This window comes from Hippopotamus amphibius, chromosome 2 (assembly GCF_030028045.1).
Source record: "Hippopotamus amphibius kiboko isolate mHipAmp2 chromosome 2, mHipAmp2.hap2, whole genome shotgun sequence".
NCBI classification, from domain to species: domain Eukaryota; kingdom Metazoa; phylum Chordata; class Mammalia; order Artiodactyla; family Hippopotamidae; genus Hippopotamus; species Hippopotamus amphibius.
The window spans coordinates 37,288,615-37,300,236 of record NC_080187.1 but is presented as its reverse complement, the minus strand read 5'-3'; the positions used below and the strand labels follow the sequence as shown (position 1 = coordinate 37,300,236).

Genomic DNA, 11,622 nt, shown 5'->3' with positions numbered 1-11,622 from the left:
TAACAAATAAAAATACAAGATATTCAGCTAAATTTGAATTTTGGATAAATAATGGATAATTTTTTTAGTGTAAATATCCCCCCAGTATGTTGCCATTTTATATGGCAATCCTAATGGCAGTATACTTACCTAATTCTTTTGAAAAATTGATTGCATAGTATTCTACTAACATTTAGCCTTTGCCTATTGATGAGGGTACTCTTTAGATCAGAACGTTCCTCATAATTCTCAGGAATTCATAAAGTCTCTTATATTTGTATGGTACCTTAAATTGTTCAAACTTCTCTTATATTTCATTCAGCAAAAATTAACTGAGAATTACAGCAGAAAAATCCTGGGCTTTGGATTCCGGGCTTTCATTCTTATCAGATCCTAAACTTCTTGAACTTCAGTTTTCTCATTTGCAAAATGGGAATAAGAATACCTACTCTGCAGGATTAGAAATAATGTGTATACAACCCCTAGTAATGCCTAGCAGAGAATGGAACTCAAGAGAGAAATCATTGTTATTTACAGTAATATTAAGATCCTGTGGTAGGTGCTAAGGGATAAACAGAATTAAGAAACACATTCCTGACATTTTTGGGTTACTTTTAATTTTGAAATAATTTCAAAGTTATTGGAAAGTTGCAAGAATAGAACAGAACAGAACACGGAATTCCCACACATCCTTTACCCAGATTCACTAATTCTACGTTTTGTCCTACCATCACCAACACTGTCATCATCATACCCACCCCATGCTTTCCTGTGAACAAGGACATCGGCTTACTCAACTACAATTTAATTATCAAAACTAGGAAATTTAAAAAACTCCCAAAGTAGTTTTCAAATTCAATTTCCTGAAGTATTTTAAATAGGTTTTTTGGAGTTATCTCCTTTTCTAGCAAGACTATGGCCAAAACCTTGCTTTTGTGTGGCTTCCCATTTTCTCTCGGATTGGATATAAGAATCAAGGCATGGTCTGTAGCCTGAGATGTGCTAACCTGACTGGCCTAGGGAGAGAAACAGCATTGCTATGAATGGACTGAAGCCTTTGCTTCCTGTCCCCACTGATGACTCAGCCACAAATGGTGCTGACATTCAGGCATTCATTCCACCACCAGAGAAGCACAGCTCTCGTGCTGCCTTGCCAGGCTCAGATACTCTTATGCCGGCAGAGTGGCTGCTTGGGCTTTCTCTGAAATGCACAAGTGATCATCTCCCTTTCCTGGTCAGCACCCCTCCCAACTCTAGCCTGGCACTCAAGGCCCTTCACAAAGGGTTCCTTGATTACTGGCTCTTCCTTTCCTGCCACCCCTTGTCTCCTGTGCTCCACCCAACATACCTTTCTCCCAGGAGACCTGTGTTTTCTTGCCTCTGTGCTTCTGCACAGAGCTCTCCCTGTCTGGGGAATGCTCTAAAATACTTCAGTCCCCTAGTCAGAAATAACTGCTTCCCATTTTCAGCTCTAGCCAGCATGGCTGAAGGCACGTGTATTTAGTGCTTCTGTCTGGTCCTTCATTAGAGTTGGCTGTCTGCGGATCTGGTCATTCTGTCTTTGAGCTTCCTTGGGCAGAAGCCACATCTCTTTTCTTCCCTTCTCTGGCATTGCCCTGAACAGGGTGAGGCATATGGTAGACACTGGTGGCTGATAAAAGAATGAATGGCATGAATTACTGTGTGTGAGAGGGGCAGACACTCGGTTATAGAGATGATGCATCTAAGTGCACATGAATCGTTCAAAAAATTGTAGAGGGTTTTATTATTGCTGCTAATGGTGTTATTATTGGTAAAGACGTTACATTCCAAATGGCCTGACCCACCCAGTTAGTGACTCAAGAAACTGGGAGCAGCAGAATTATATTCAATCTCCTTATTGTCCATTTGAGGAAATAGGTTCACAGAGGGGCAGGCACTTCTTTCAGTTCAGGTCCCGCAGCTCAGAGCCCTGCCTCCTTGCACTGGACTGTTTTCTCTTGCAGCATAATTACTCTCCTTAATTCAGTCATACTGAAGCTCTTTTGAATATGTACACTCAATATAATTTTGAAAAACTTTAAGTAGATATCTAAACTTTCTCAGTATACTTTTAATGATAATTTTTATAACCTCCTTTATTTATATAGAATTCTAAGTTGAGAACTGTTATTTTCCTTAGTACTCTTAACCATGTGAGGCAGACAGGCTTGACTATATTAGCTCCATTTTACAGGCAAGAGTGGAAACATTCCCATGTTATAAGCTTAAGACGAATCCGGGATATAAACCCTGGGCTTCCACACTCACAACTGCTCTTTTCCCATGACTCTTTCATAAACCATTTTAAAGTAATCTGATTTCACGTTTCACAGTATGAGTAACATTTGTAACATCTAATCCTGGCAGGTTAACTCTTGAGCCAACAAACTTAATTACCTCACAATCTGGCACATTTTAAAGCACTGTTAATACCTCCAACTCTATCTCACAGCTATGTTTGTAATAGGGAAGAACCTTTTGTATTCTGTTACAAGTTAATCACTAAAGGGATGTTACCTAATAAGCTTAAATTATACATAACAGCCCATCTCTGGGAACCCTGCCTCCCAGGTAAAGAGCATTAAGCTAAAATACCTTTGTTTAGTTGACCAGACCCACCTGTGAACGACTAACACATCCCCTCCGGAGGCTGATGCGGAACCAGGAAATGTTTGACTTTACTCCCTCCCCTTTCAGTATAAAAGAAGCCTGAATTCTAACTCAGGCAAGATGGTTCTTTGGGGACATGAGCCCACCATCTTCTCAGTTCTCTGACTTTCTAAATAAAGTCATCATTCCTCGTCCCAACAACTCGTCTCTCCATTTATTGGCCTGTTGGGAGGTGAGCAGTATGCGCTTGGACTCGGTAACATGTCTGAGTGTCCCATGAACCAAAACTGCAGCAGAGCTGATCTTAAAGGACCACGGGACACAATAGTTAAGCATGTTTTCAGCTCTTAAGCTATGCCTGGCACACCCTCACCAACTGCTTAGATGGCAAGTAGAGGCAACTAAGTGAGTGACAGGAGCAGAGGGAAGGCTCATTTAGGGGTGGACACGGATGACAGACACAAGCAGGGCCAGGCCCCCTTTCTAGGTCTAAAACCTCCAGAAATGTCGGTCTGCATTATTACCTGCAGGGCAGAGGGCAATACTTCTGGATTCTAGAATATATAAGGAAATGGTCCAATGAAGCTGCTTGCCTGGGCCTAAAAGACCAAAGAGTGCTAATTTCATCCACGCCAAACCAAGAAAATGGTTCACTCCATCCTGATTTGGGTTTAAGAAGAGGACTGATCATCAGGGAAACCAGAAAATTCCCTCTTGAAGCCCAGCAGAACTAAACAGTGGGCATTTCCCTGAGTCATAGATGGCACAGGGACTCAATGATCTACCACCATGTTCTTAAGAGGTAACACTTGGCTTGAAGGGAAAAAGCTACCTTGGTAACCTTTGGTCTTCCACCGGGCACAGAACCAGAAAAGACTATGAAGATAAGAGCCTGGGTGACCAATTCTGATAGTGTAGGACTTCTTCACCTAAGATGCATGGGTCTCTGAGTAGGGTCTACAAACACTCTAAATTTCCAAGAGAGAACTGGAGTTTCCACATGTTTTCCTGGGGAAACGGTCCTTCCCTTCTCATAGATCCAAGAATAAGTTAAAATCCTGAGCTAAAGAAAAGCATTAAGCCAGCTGCAGGCAAGGATAAGAAAGCCATCAAATACACTTACAGCCAGCCAAGTCTGAGAGCTGTCACTGAAATTAGAACACAGACTCACAGCAGAGACGACCGAGCATTGCTCTTGTGCTCTTCTTTTTTTAAATTTATTTATTTATCTCATTTATTTTTGTTTGCATTGGGTGTTTGTTGCTGTGCATGGGCTCTCTCCAGTTGCGGTGAGCAGGGGCTACTCTTTGTTGCAGTGCGCAGGCTTCCCATTGCTGTGGCCTCTCTTGTTGTGGAGCATGGGCTCTAGGCACACAGGCTTCAGTAGTTGCAGCATGCAGGCCCAGCAGTTGTGGCACACGGGCTTATTTGCTCTGCAGCATGTGGGATCTTCCTGCACCAGAGCTCGAACCCATGTCCCCTGCATTGGCAGGCAGATTCTTAACCCCTGTGCCACCAGGGAAGTACCTTGTGCTCTTCTTTCTAATTGTATTTCAAAGTCTTTCCAAAATAAGGCCCTAGGAACCCCCAGGTTCAAGTATGCCCCTGAGGTTGGTCCATTGCTGTCTTGTATTCATGCTTGGGTATTCATTCAACAACATTAACCCCCAGGATAGAAGATGTGACAAAGCATCCCTCCTCCATGGCATGAGTCTTTTGCTGGTTTCAGAGGTGGATGGTGACCAATACGGAAAACACACAGGAATATTTTCTTGGAATGGGGGTGAAATGAAAGGTGCCTGCCATGAATATCACCATCTTTTCCCTGACACTTTCCCTCCAGTTTCTGAAGATATAGCAGAAAATAATCTTCTTTAAAGATACTTGGTAACAATTCCGTAAAACAAAACCACATGCTTCCAAATGCACTGTATTTTCAGATATTCTGGATTTAGTTCAGCTGCCGGATGAGCTGACTGATGTGTTCACCTCCATAGCCAGGTGAGCCCACCTCCTTAAGGAAACCCATTCTATTCTTGGTAGCCTGATGGGCCACTGAGAGTTGGAAAGGGTGCAAGAACCCTGAGATTGCCTGAAAATTGCCTTCCTCGGGGAGGCAATTTCATGAATGAGGTCTCCCAAAGCAAATAAAACCAAACTTCCCTTGGTGCTCCTCAATCGCTGTGTTGTCTGTCAGGGGGATGATTTTATTCTTGACCTTGGCTTGTCCACGTTTCAAAATGAGTTCCCGAACACACTTCAGATTTGGAAATCCCCAGGTCACTTAAGGTTCCACTATACAAAGCGTTTTTATGGTTTGAGGGGTTACTTTCACACAGACACCACTGAAAATCTTAGGCGAAGACTTGCAATGGTCCTCTGCACCAGTGAACTCACCCCAATAATCCTTTGGATGCATACAACAAAGGCCAAAGAATGTTTATCTGGCACTTCCAAGCCATGAGGTTTCACTTCTAGACGTCTGAGGAGCACCCTGTCACATAGTTGCTGCCAGGAATCATGTAGGAACAATTCTAGTCACTTAAACTTGAGCTCTTTTCCATTCCCTCTGTTCCTTCTTTTGCAAAAGCACCTGCTCTGCCTGGGTGGCTTTGAGGGCCTGATAAGCCTTCCTCTTTTTCAAGAGGTTTTCTGGAACCAAAGGAATCTTTCTTTGCTCTTCCTCCATCTTTCCGATGCCAGGGCTACTGCTCATGAGCAGCCCCAGGAACCGCTCTATGTTTACTCGACCATAGAGATGTCTATTTCTAGTTCCTGGCGTGGTGACCAGGACAGCAGGCGTCCTCTTAGCAGCAGTGACCTGCTGAAGCCTCGCTAACCCTAATTCCTGCCAAAAATTGCACAAAGCTTCCTTCGCACGATCTCCAGGCTTTTTAGAGCCGTGTCATCTTCAAAACCCAGCCTTTTCTGTTTCAGCTGTATTCTCATAATGCTGGAGGCCAGGCCATAAACACCAAATGGCTTCCCACCATGCACCCTCTCGTCACAATTCTGAATATTCAACAAAGGTTTTAATTTTTTGATTAATTGTAAATAGTTTTTAAAACAACTGGTTATTGTAAACCTCTGAAAGTAAAGCTGTAACTCCTTTAAAGATATCCAATGGATTGGAAGTACCGGAATGATTTGATACACACTATTACGCAATGAAAAAATACACAAACAAAACACACAATTTCTTTTTTAACTTGCTTGTTTTCCATCTTTTTTCTCCTAATTCATATTTCGGAATGTTATCTTAGTGTATTCTTTTTTTTTTTTTTTGCTTGAAAATCTTTTATCCAGTGTGATAGCATACTTCATTGCAGTGAAAACACATATAACAATTCTACTTCATAGGTAGGCAGAGCAGAAAAATTTAGGGCAGTGAAACTACTCTGAATGATACTATAATGGTGGAGACATGTCATTATACATTTGTGTAAACCCATAAAATATATAACACCAAGAAGGAACCCTCATGTAAATCGTGGTCTTTGGGAGAAAATTTAGGTTCATCAGTTGTAACAGATGCACCACTCTGGTCGGGGGATATTGATAATGGGGGAGGCTATGCATGTGGTGGGGGCAGAGAGTTTAGGAGGAATCTCTGTACCCCTCAAATTTGCTGCGAATCTAAACCGTTCTTAAAAAAAGTCTATTTAAAAAACACATATATAAATTTATAGTTATTTTTCCTTTCCTCTTGCTATAATTTTTTTCCTTCAGGATTGAGTTATCATTACAACTGTAATTCATGCAGCCAATGAAAGTCACATAAATAATAACCAAACAGTAAGACGTATTAGAAGCACTTATACTGTGATGCTAGGTTGGTGTTTCTGGTACCTTGAGTTATCTAATGGACAGTTTGGCCCCTAGGGGTTTTATTCCTCGTGGCAACATATTTTAGTAAGATTTTTAGAGGGGAGAGGTATACTTGTCTTTTGTTGGGTAGCAGAAGGGTCACTGGGCAAGGTGAGGAAGAAAATGAGAACCGTACTAGCGACTGATCTGCAGATGAATTTTAGGAAAGAAAACTTAAAAGTTCAATTATGTGAAAACTTTGTAGGTCCACACCACCAGGAAAATCTTTCCGTGCCCTCCGGGGAGGCGCAGTCCAGGTCACATACCAAGGCCTCAAGTCACCCCTCATCAAGCCCCAGAGGCCTCTTGGCCATCGCAGTCCCGGGCCAGCCCTCCCCGCTCGGGGTCCTAGGGCAGCCTCGCCCCCGCCTCGCTGGGACCGCCCCGCCCGCGCTGCGCCCCGCCCCCGCCCCCGCCCCTTCCGGCGCGCGAGGTTTGATTCCCTTGGCGGGCGGAAGCGGCCAGAACCTGGCCACGCAAAAGGTTCCTCGGAACTCCCTGTACTTGCAGCTTCCCTCGGGACGGCAGGCCGGCGCGTCTGTCTTTCTGCCTGGCTCAGTCCCTCCCGGCCCTCCGCCCTCAGGTCAGTGTGTCCCGCGTGGGGGAGGGCCGGGGTCCCGGCCGTGCGCGGCGCGGGGGAAGGCGGCTCGAGCCCAGGTTGCTCCTGGCTCGCAGGAGGTTGGGGAACTTCACCGGAGCCCCGCCTTACAAGCCCGGTTCCCTGGATGAGTTAGCCTCTCCGACCCCTGGTTTTCTCCTCTGTAAGTGGGGATAGTGATCGTATCCGCCTCCGGGTTAGCGATGAGGTGTGCAGGGGAAGCGCTTGCCACCTAGGAGGCTGTGATAGATGTGCATTCCCATTCCACGTTTCCATGACCCTGAAGGTCTCCGGCAAAGAAGTGCAAAGAAGGGTTTCGAGTTATTTCTGTTTGTTCAACTCAATTTACTGGGCAGTTCAGTAAAAAAGGAAATGTGTTATGTCTTATCACCCCCTTTTCAGAGACCAAATCCTTCCTCTTCCTTCACCTTCCCAAAGGAGTGGCTTAAGAGGCTTACACTAAAAGGGAAATGTGCACCGGATGCTGTAGCAGTAAAAGATGACTCCCACCGAGAGACCAGTGGGGAAAAGGGAGACTTCCAAAGGAGGGCGTCCCAGGAGAGTGATCAGGCCTCTAGCTCCTAGCATGAGTAATTGTTCTTGAGCTTCACAGTTGGTATTTCTCTTTGGTAGTGGAAAGGGGGAAGGTAGTGGAGGATCAGAGGTGCCTGGAGTTTTGCTTAGAGACCAGTGTTCCTAACTTTCTTGTTCATATTTTGGTTTCTGTCTCTGTGTTGTGTGGGATAAATCAGAAACACTCTTACTGTACCTTCATGGGCTTGTCTCACCAGTGGATCTATCCTTTCAGTGTGTCTACTATGGGCCAACCAGATGGCCAGATCAGTCCCTTACTACCTTCAGGAGTGAATGCCTCTTTGTTGGTGCTCCCAGAAGCCTCTGCAAACGAGCAGGGATGTTAATTAAATGTATTACAAGGCCACATTATGTGCCATTCTACTTTTCGTTTGAAGTATCCTCAGCATCAGTGTCATACCAAGCTCACTAGGTGTTAATGTATTACACAGCAGGTAATAGCATAACACAGATAAGACTATGTTGGTAAGAAAATGCCCCCAATTTGTTGCTATCCTATAAAATTTACTGATAAACTTTCTCCCGCTATCTAGGCAATTCCTTCTTTCCTCAGAAAAGTTCAAGACCCCAATTGTATATATCTCCAGTTCTTCTACTTAGCCACATTCAGAAGGACATTCAGGTGTCTGGGGTCTAGTTTCCTTCTTCATTATCCACAGTTGGGAGGCTGCCTTCCACATTAACTGATTATATACCTCCTTTAGCAACAGGTGGGTTACTCCAGTCACAAGTCTTTCCTGCGTTCTGTATTTCCAAACTCCAGAGGATAAACAGGGAGAGCACTTCAGAACCAGCTTCACTGCCACAAAATTTAAAAGCCAAGTAAAATCTGCTATCATTGTAGCAGTTTGCAATGTAAATACCAGTTTTCTTATACAGTAGCAAAAGTGATATTCCCTGGGTTCAATAGATATAATTTAGGCCCACTTTGGTATTACTCACCTAAAGACGTGGTGTGATTTGAGGGAAGCGGGTAGATAAGAAAATGGAAGGAAGTAAAAGGAGGTGTGTGATTCAGTCTTACACTGGTGCAAGTTGATCTCTGCTAGTTGACTGGAGGCCATAACCTGGAAATTCAAAACTCATTTGGGAAAAATCTGTCAAGAACTTGATTATGACACTCTTGTATCCCTATCTGGGAAAATGAATTCCAACATCATACCAATTACTTTCTCTTTCTGCCTATGGCAGTTTGAAATAGCCCAGTCCTTTGTATGGAATTTAGACATGTGCAGTGGTGGCAGTTCGGAGTCTTATATTTCCTAAGGCTTACTTTTTTCCCTTTGTCCATTTCCATCTCAGGTTTTTGTTTGTTTGTTTGTTTTTGTTTTTTGGCTGTGCTGCACAGCTTGCAGAACCTCAGTTCAGTGACCAGAGATGGAACCCAGGCCACAGCAGTGAAAACCAGGAATCCTGACCACTAGGCCACCAGGGAACTCCCTCCATCTCATGGTTTTTAAACTTTGGAATGTCTCTTTGTGTTTCCTCTTTAGCCCCTGTGTTCTGAATACCCCTATACTGCATTAGTTGGGGCTTTGCTTTCTAAGGAAGCTGATAGCCTACTTTTATAGCGGACGACTTTCTAAACCGATTTATAGCCTGACATTCCCCCATTTCCAATATCCTGTTCATTCTCTTCTCCCTCATCAGAATCCCAAAGATTTCTTAGCCTTGTGTTGACCTCTGTACCTTTACTGCTGTCTTTGCCTGTTTTAAAAATTCTTAGTCCTGTGATTTCTGTCTTTTTGGGGTGTGGTTACACTTCATTCCCAATTTGCTTCAGTGACAAATGCCCTTTAAAAGGTTTCTGAATTAGTACTGCTATTAAGGATATTTCTAACCTTGTGTCTCAGGTGCCCAGGGAGAATAAATATGTCCTCTGTGCTGTCTCCTTGCCTGGAACAACTTTTGCCACTCCATTGGAAGCAGAAATATTTCCTTTTATATCACCAGCTTTCCGTTAGCATCAGGACCTGACTTTGTTTCTTTGTTTGCCTACACTGTTCATGCAGATTCAGCTAGATTAAAAGTTCAACCTGCTTATTAAGTTGGTCCAATGCCACCTCTTCCAAGGAAATGACTAATATTGTTTATTAGATCAGAATGTCTTTTGCCCATGATCTTTATCTTTCTTGTTATTTCAGCTTTGACATTGCTACTAAAGCCTTTTTTTTTTCTCCAAAGCTGATTTCTTTCTTGGGTTTTGATATTTTCCCTTCCAAAACTTCTGCTCTGGTGTTCATTTCACTGACCAAATTTTTGAAGGCTTTTTACTTGCTAAATAACATATCTTTTATCTCCAAGTAAAATGATTCATGGAATCAGAGTGCTTTAGGTATTTTAAAAGGATATTTAAAGGGATCTCTTTAAAAAAAAAATCCTCTGTGGTTCTTGGGCTTTTGATAATTTCATTCAGTTTTTTCTCCACCTCAGTTTAAGAAGATTACCCATCTCCATTATAGCAAGGACCTTCCCTATTGCTCTGTCTTTTCCTTTATAAACTCACCACAGTCCTGAGGTTGCACTCATACTCTAGGTCTTCCAAAGTCATGACCATTATTAAGATTTAATAACATGCTGGCTACTCAGCTCTGGATGAGCCAGGATGAAGGACCGAAAACTTGAAGGTAGTGAACATGGTGCTGGCCACTTACCCAATCCCAGACCTTCAGCAGACTTGCTACAGCTCTGCCTGTTGGTGAAGGGAGGCCATCTGGCTCTAGAAATGAGCACTAGCAGCAGGTTTCCACTACTGAGAGGCATTACTTAAGCTGTATGAGTTTTGGCCTTTCTAGGTAGAACTTTGCCCAAGTCCCAGTTGGCTATGCATATACTTACCTAATCTTTCTAAGTGTTAAAGAGGGTGGGGTCCTGGGATCTTGAACCCCGTGGTGCCATACCTAGTACACTGCTAGGTCACTGAAGGAGATTTGTACACAGGGGTCAGACCAGGCAAAGGGAGAGTTTATCACTAGCTGGGTCATGGCCTCAAAGCCCTTTGTGAACTCTAGAGCCCTTGGTATGCTGTGCTGGACTCTGCAGGAGATTCTTTGCTCTTGATTCAGTGACCTCTACTTCCCTGGGCCCCTCTGATTCCTGCTTGGCTTTCTAGGGGATGTGGAAGCCTCTCTTCCCAACGTTGAAATCTCAAGTCCTGTCCTTTCACACTAGCCTCTAGGAAGAAGAGCTCCTTAGAGAAACTATTTATATAGGTTCAGAGAGCTTTCACCCCATGTCTACCTATAAGAAAACTCCACTTTACAGTATCTAAACTCAGGTCCTAGGACTTAACCTATGTAGGAGCACTTGCAAAATTATTTAGAAATCTACTTCCTAGAAACTTTCTTTTATTAGTTTTGCTTTTTCCTTCTTGGCTTCCATGAAACTATTCTTCTAATTCTTACTTTTCTAATTGTTATCTCCATTCTCTTCCCCTTGCCACTCCTAGCTATACGTCTGGTATGGGTAAGGCCTTATCTGACTTAATTGTCTTTCTTTCACTTTAAAGTCTTTACTGTAATTGATTTCGTGTGCGGTGTGAGATAGCGATCCAATGTTCTTTTTCCCATATGCCTAACCAATTGCCAGTTGTCCCAGCTCCAAATCTGCATTTCCTATTGCTGGTACCTCTGAAAGCAGTTTCAATTCAGTACATGTCAACCTTTTCTTCTTCTGGGATATTTGCACCTAAATTCCCTGTTTCTGGAATGCTCTTCCTCTCATTCTTTTTGGGTTAACAATTACTGTTAAGGCCTATCGACCACAGACCATTAGGAACACATCTATGATTAAAAAACATTAAGTGTACTTAGCTTGCTGCAGCAAGAGGAACCATACTCCCTAGGATCTTGGGCATCTCAGTAAGAGTGAGCTGGAAAGGGACTTAAAGGATTTGGGCTTGTGCTGGGGGAGCAAGGACCAGATTTTTGTTTTTTTAGTTGGGGCTTGCAGAC

The 11,622-nt window shown here is 43.3% G+C and overlaps 1 protein-coding gene and 1 pseudogene across 2 annotated transcripts in view; one reads left to right on the top strand and one right to left on the bottom strand.

Moving 5' to 3' along the window:
* Window positions 1-4,561: 4,561 nt before the first annotated feature.
* LOC130846524 (60S ribosomal protein L7-like 1) lies at window positions 4,562-5,326 on the bottom strand (annotated as a pseudogene).
* A 1,616-nt stretch (window positions 5,327-6,942) lies between these two features.
* Window positions 6,943-11,622, top strand: part of MELK (maternal embryonic leucine zipper kinase) — a 78,177-nt gene continuing 73,497 nt past the window's right edge. For both annotated transcript variants that reach the window (XM_057725112.1, XM_057725111.1), the window contains exon 1: window positions 6,943-7,060. The gene's annotated coding sequence lies outside the window, so the exon portion shown is untranslated. The remainder of the gene's footprint in view (window positions 7,061-11,622) is intronic.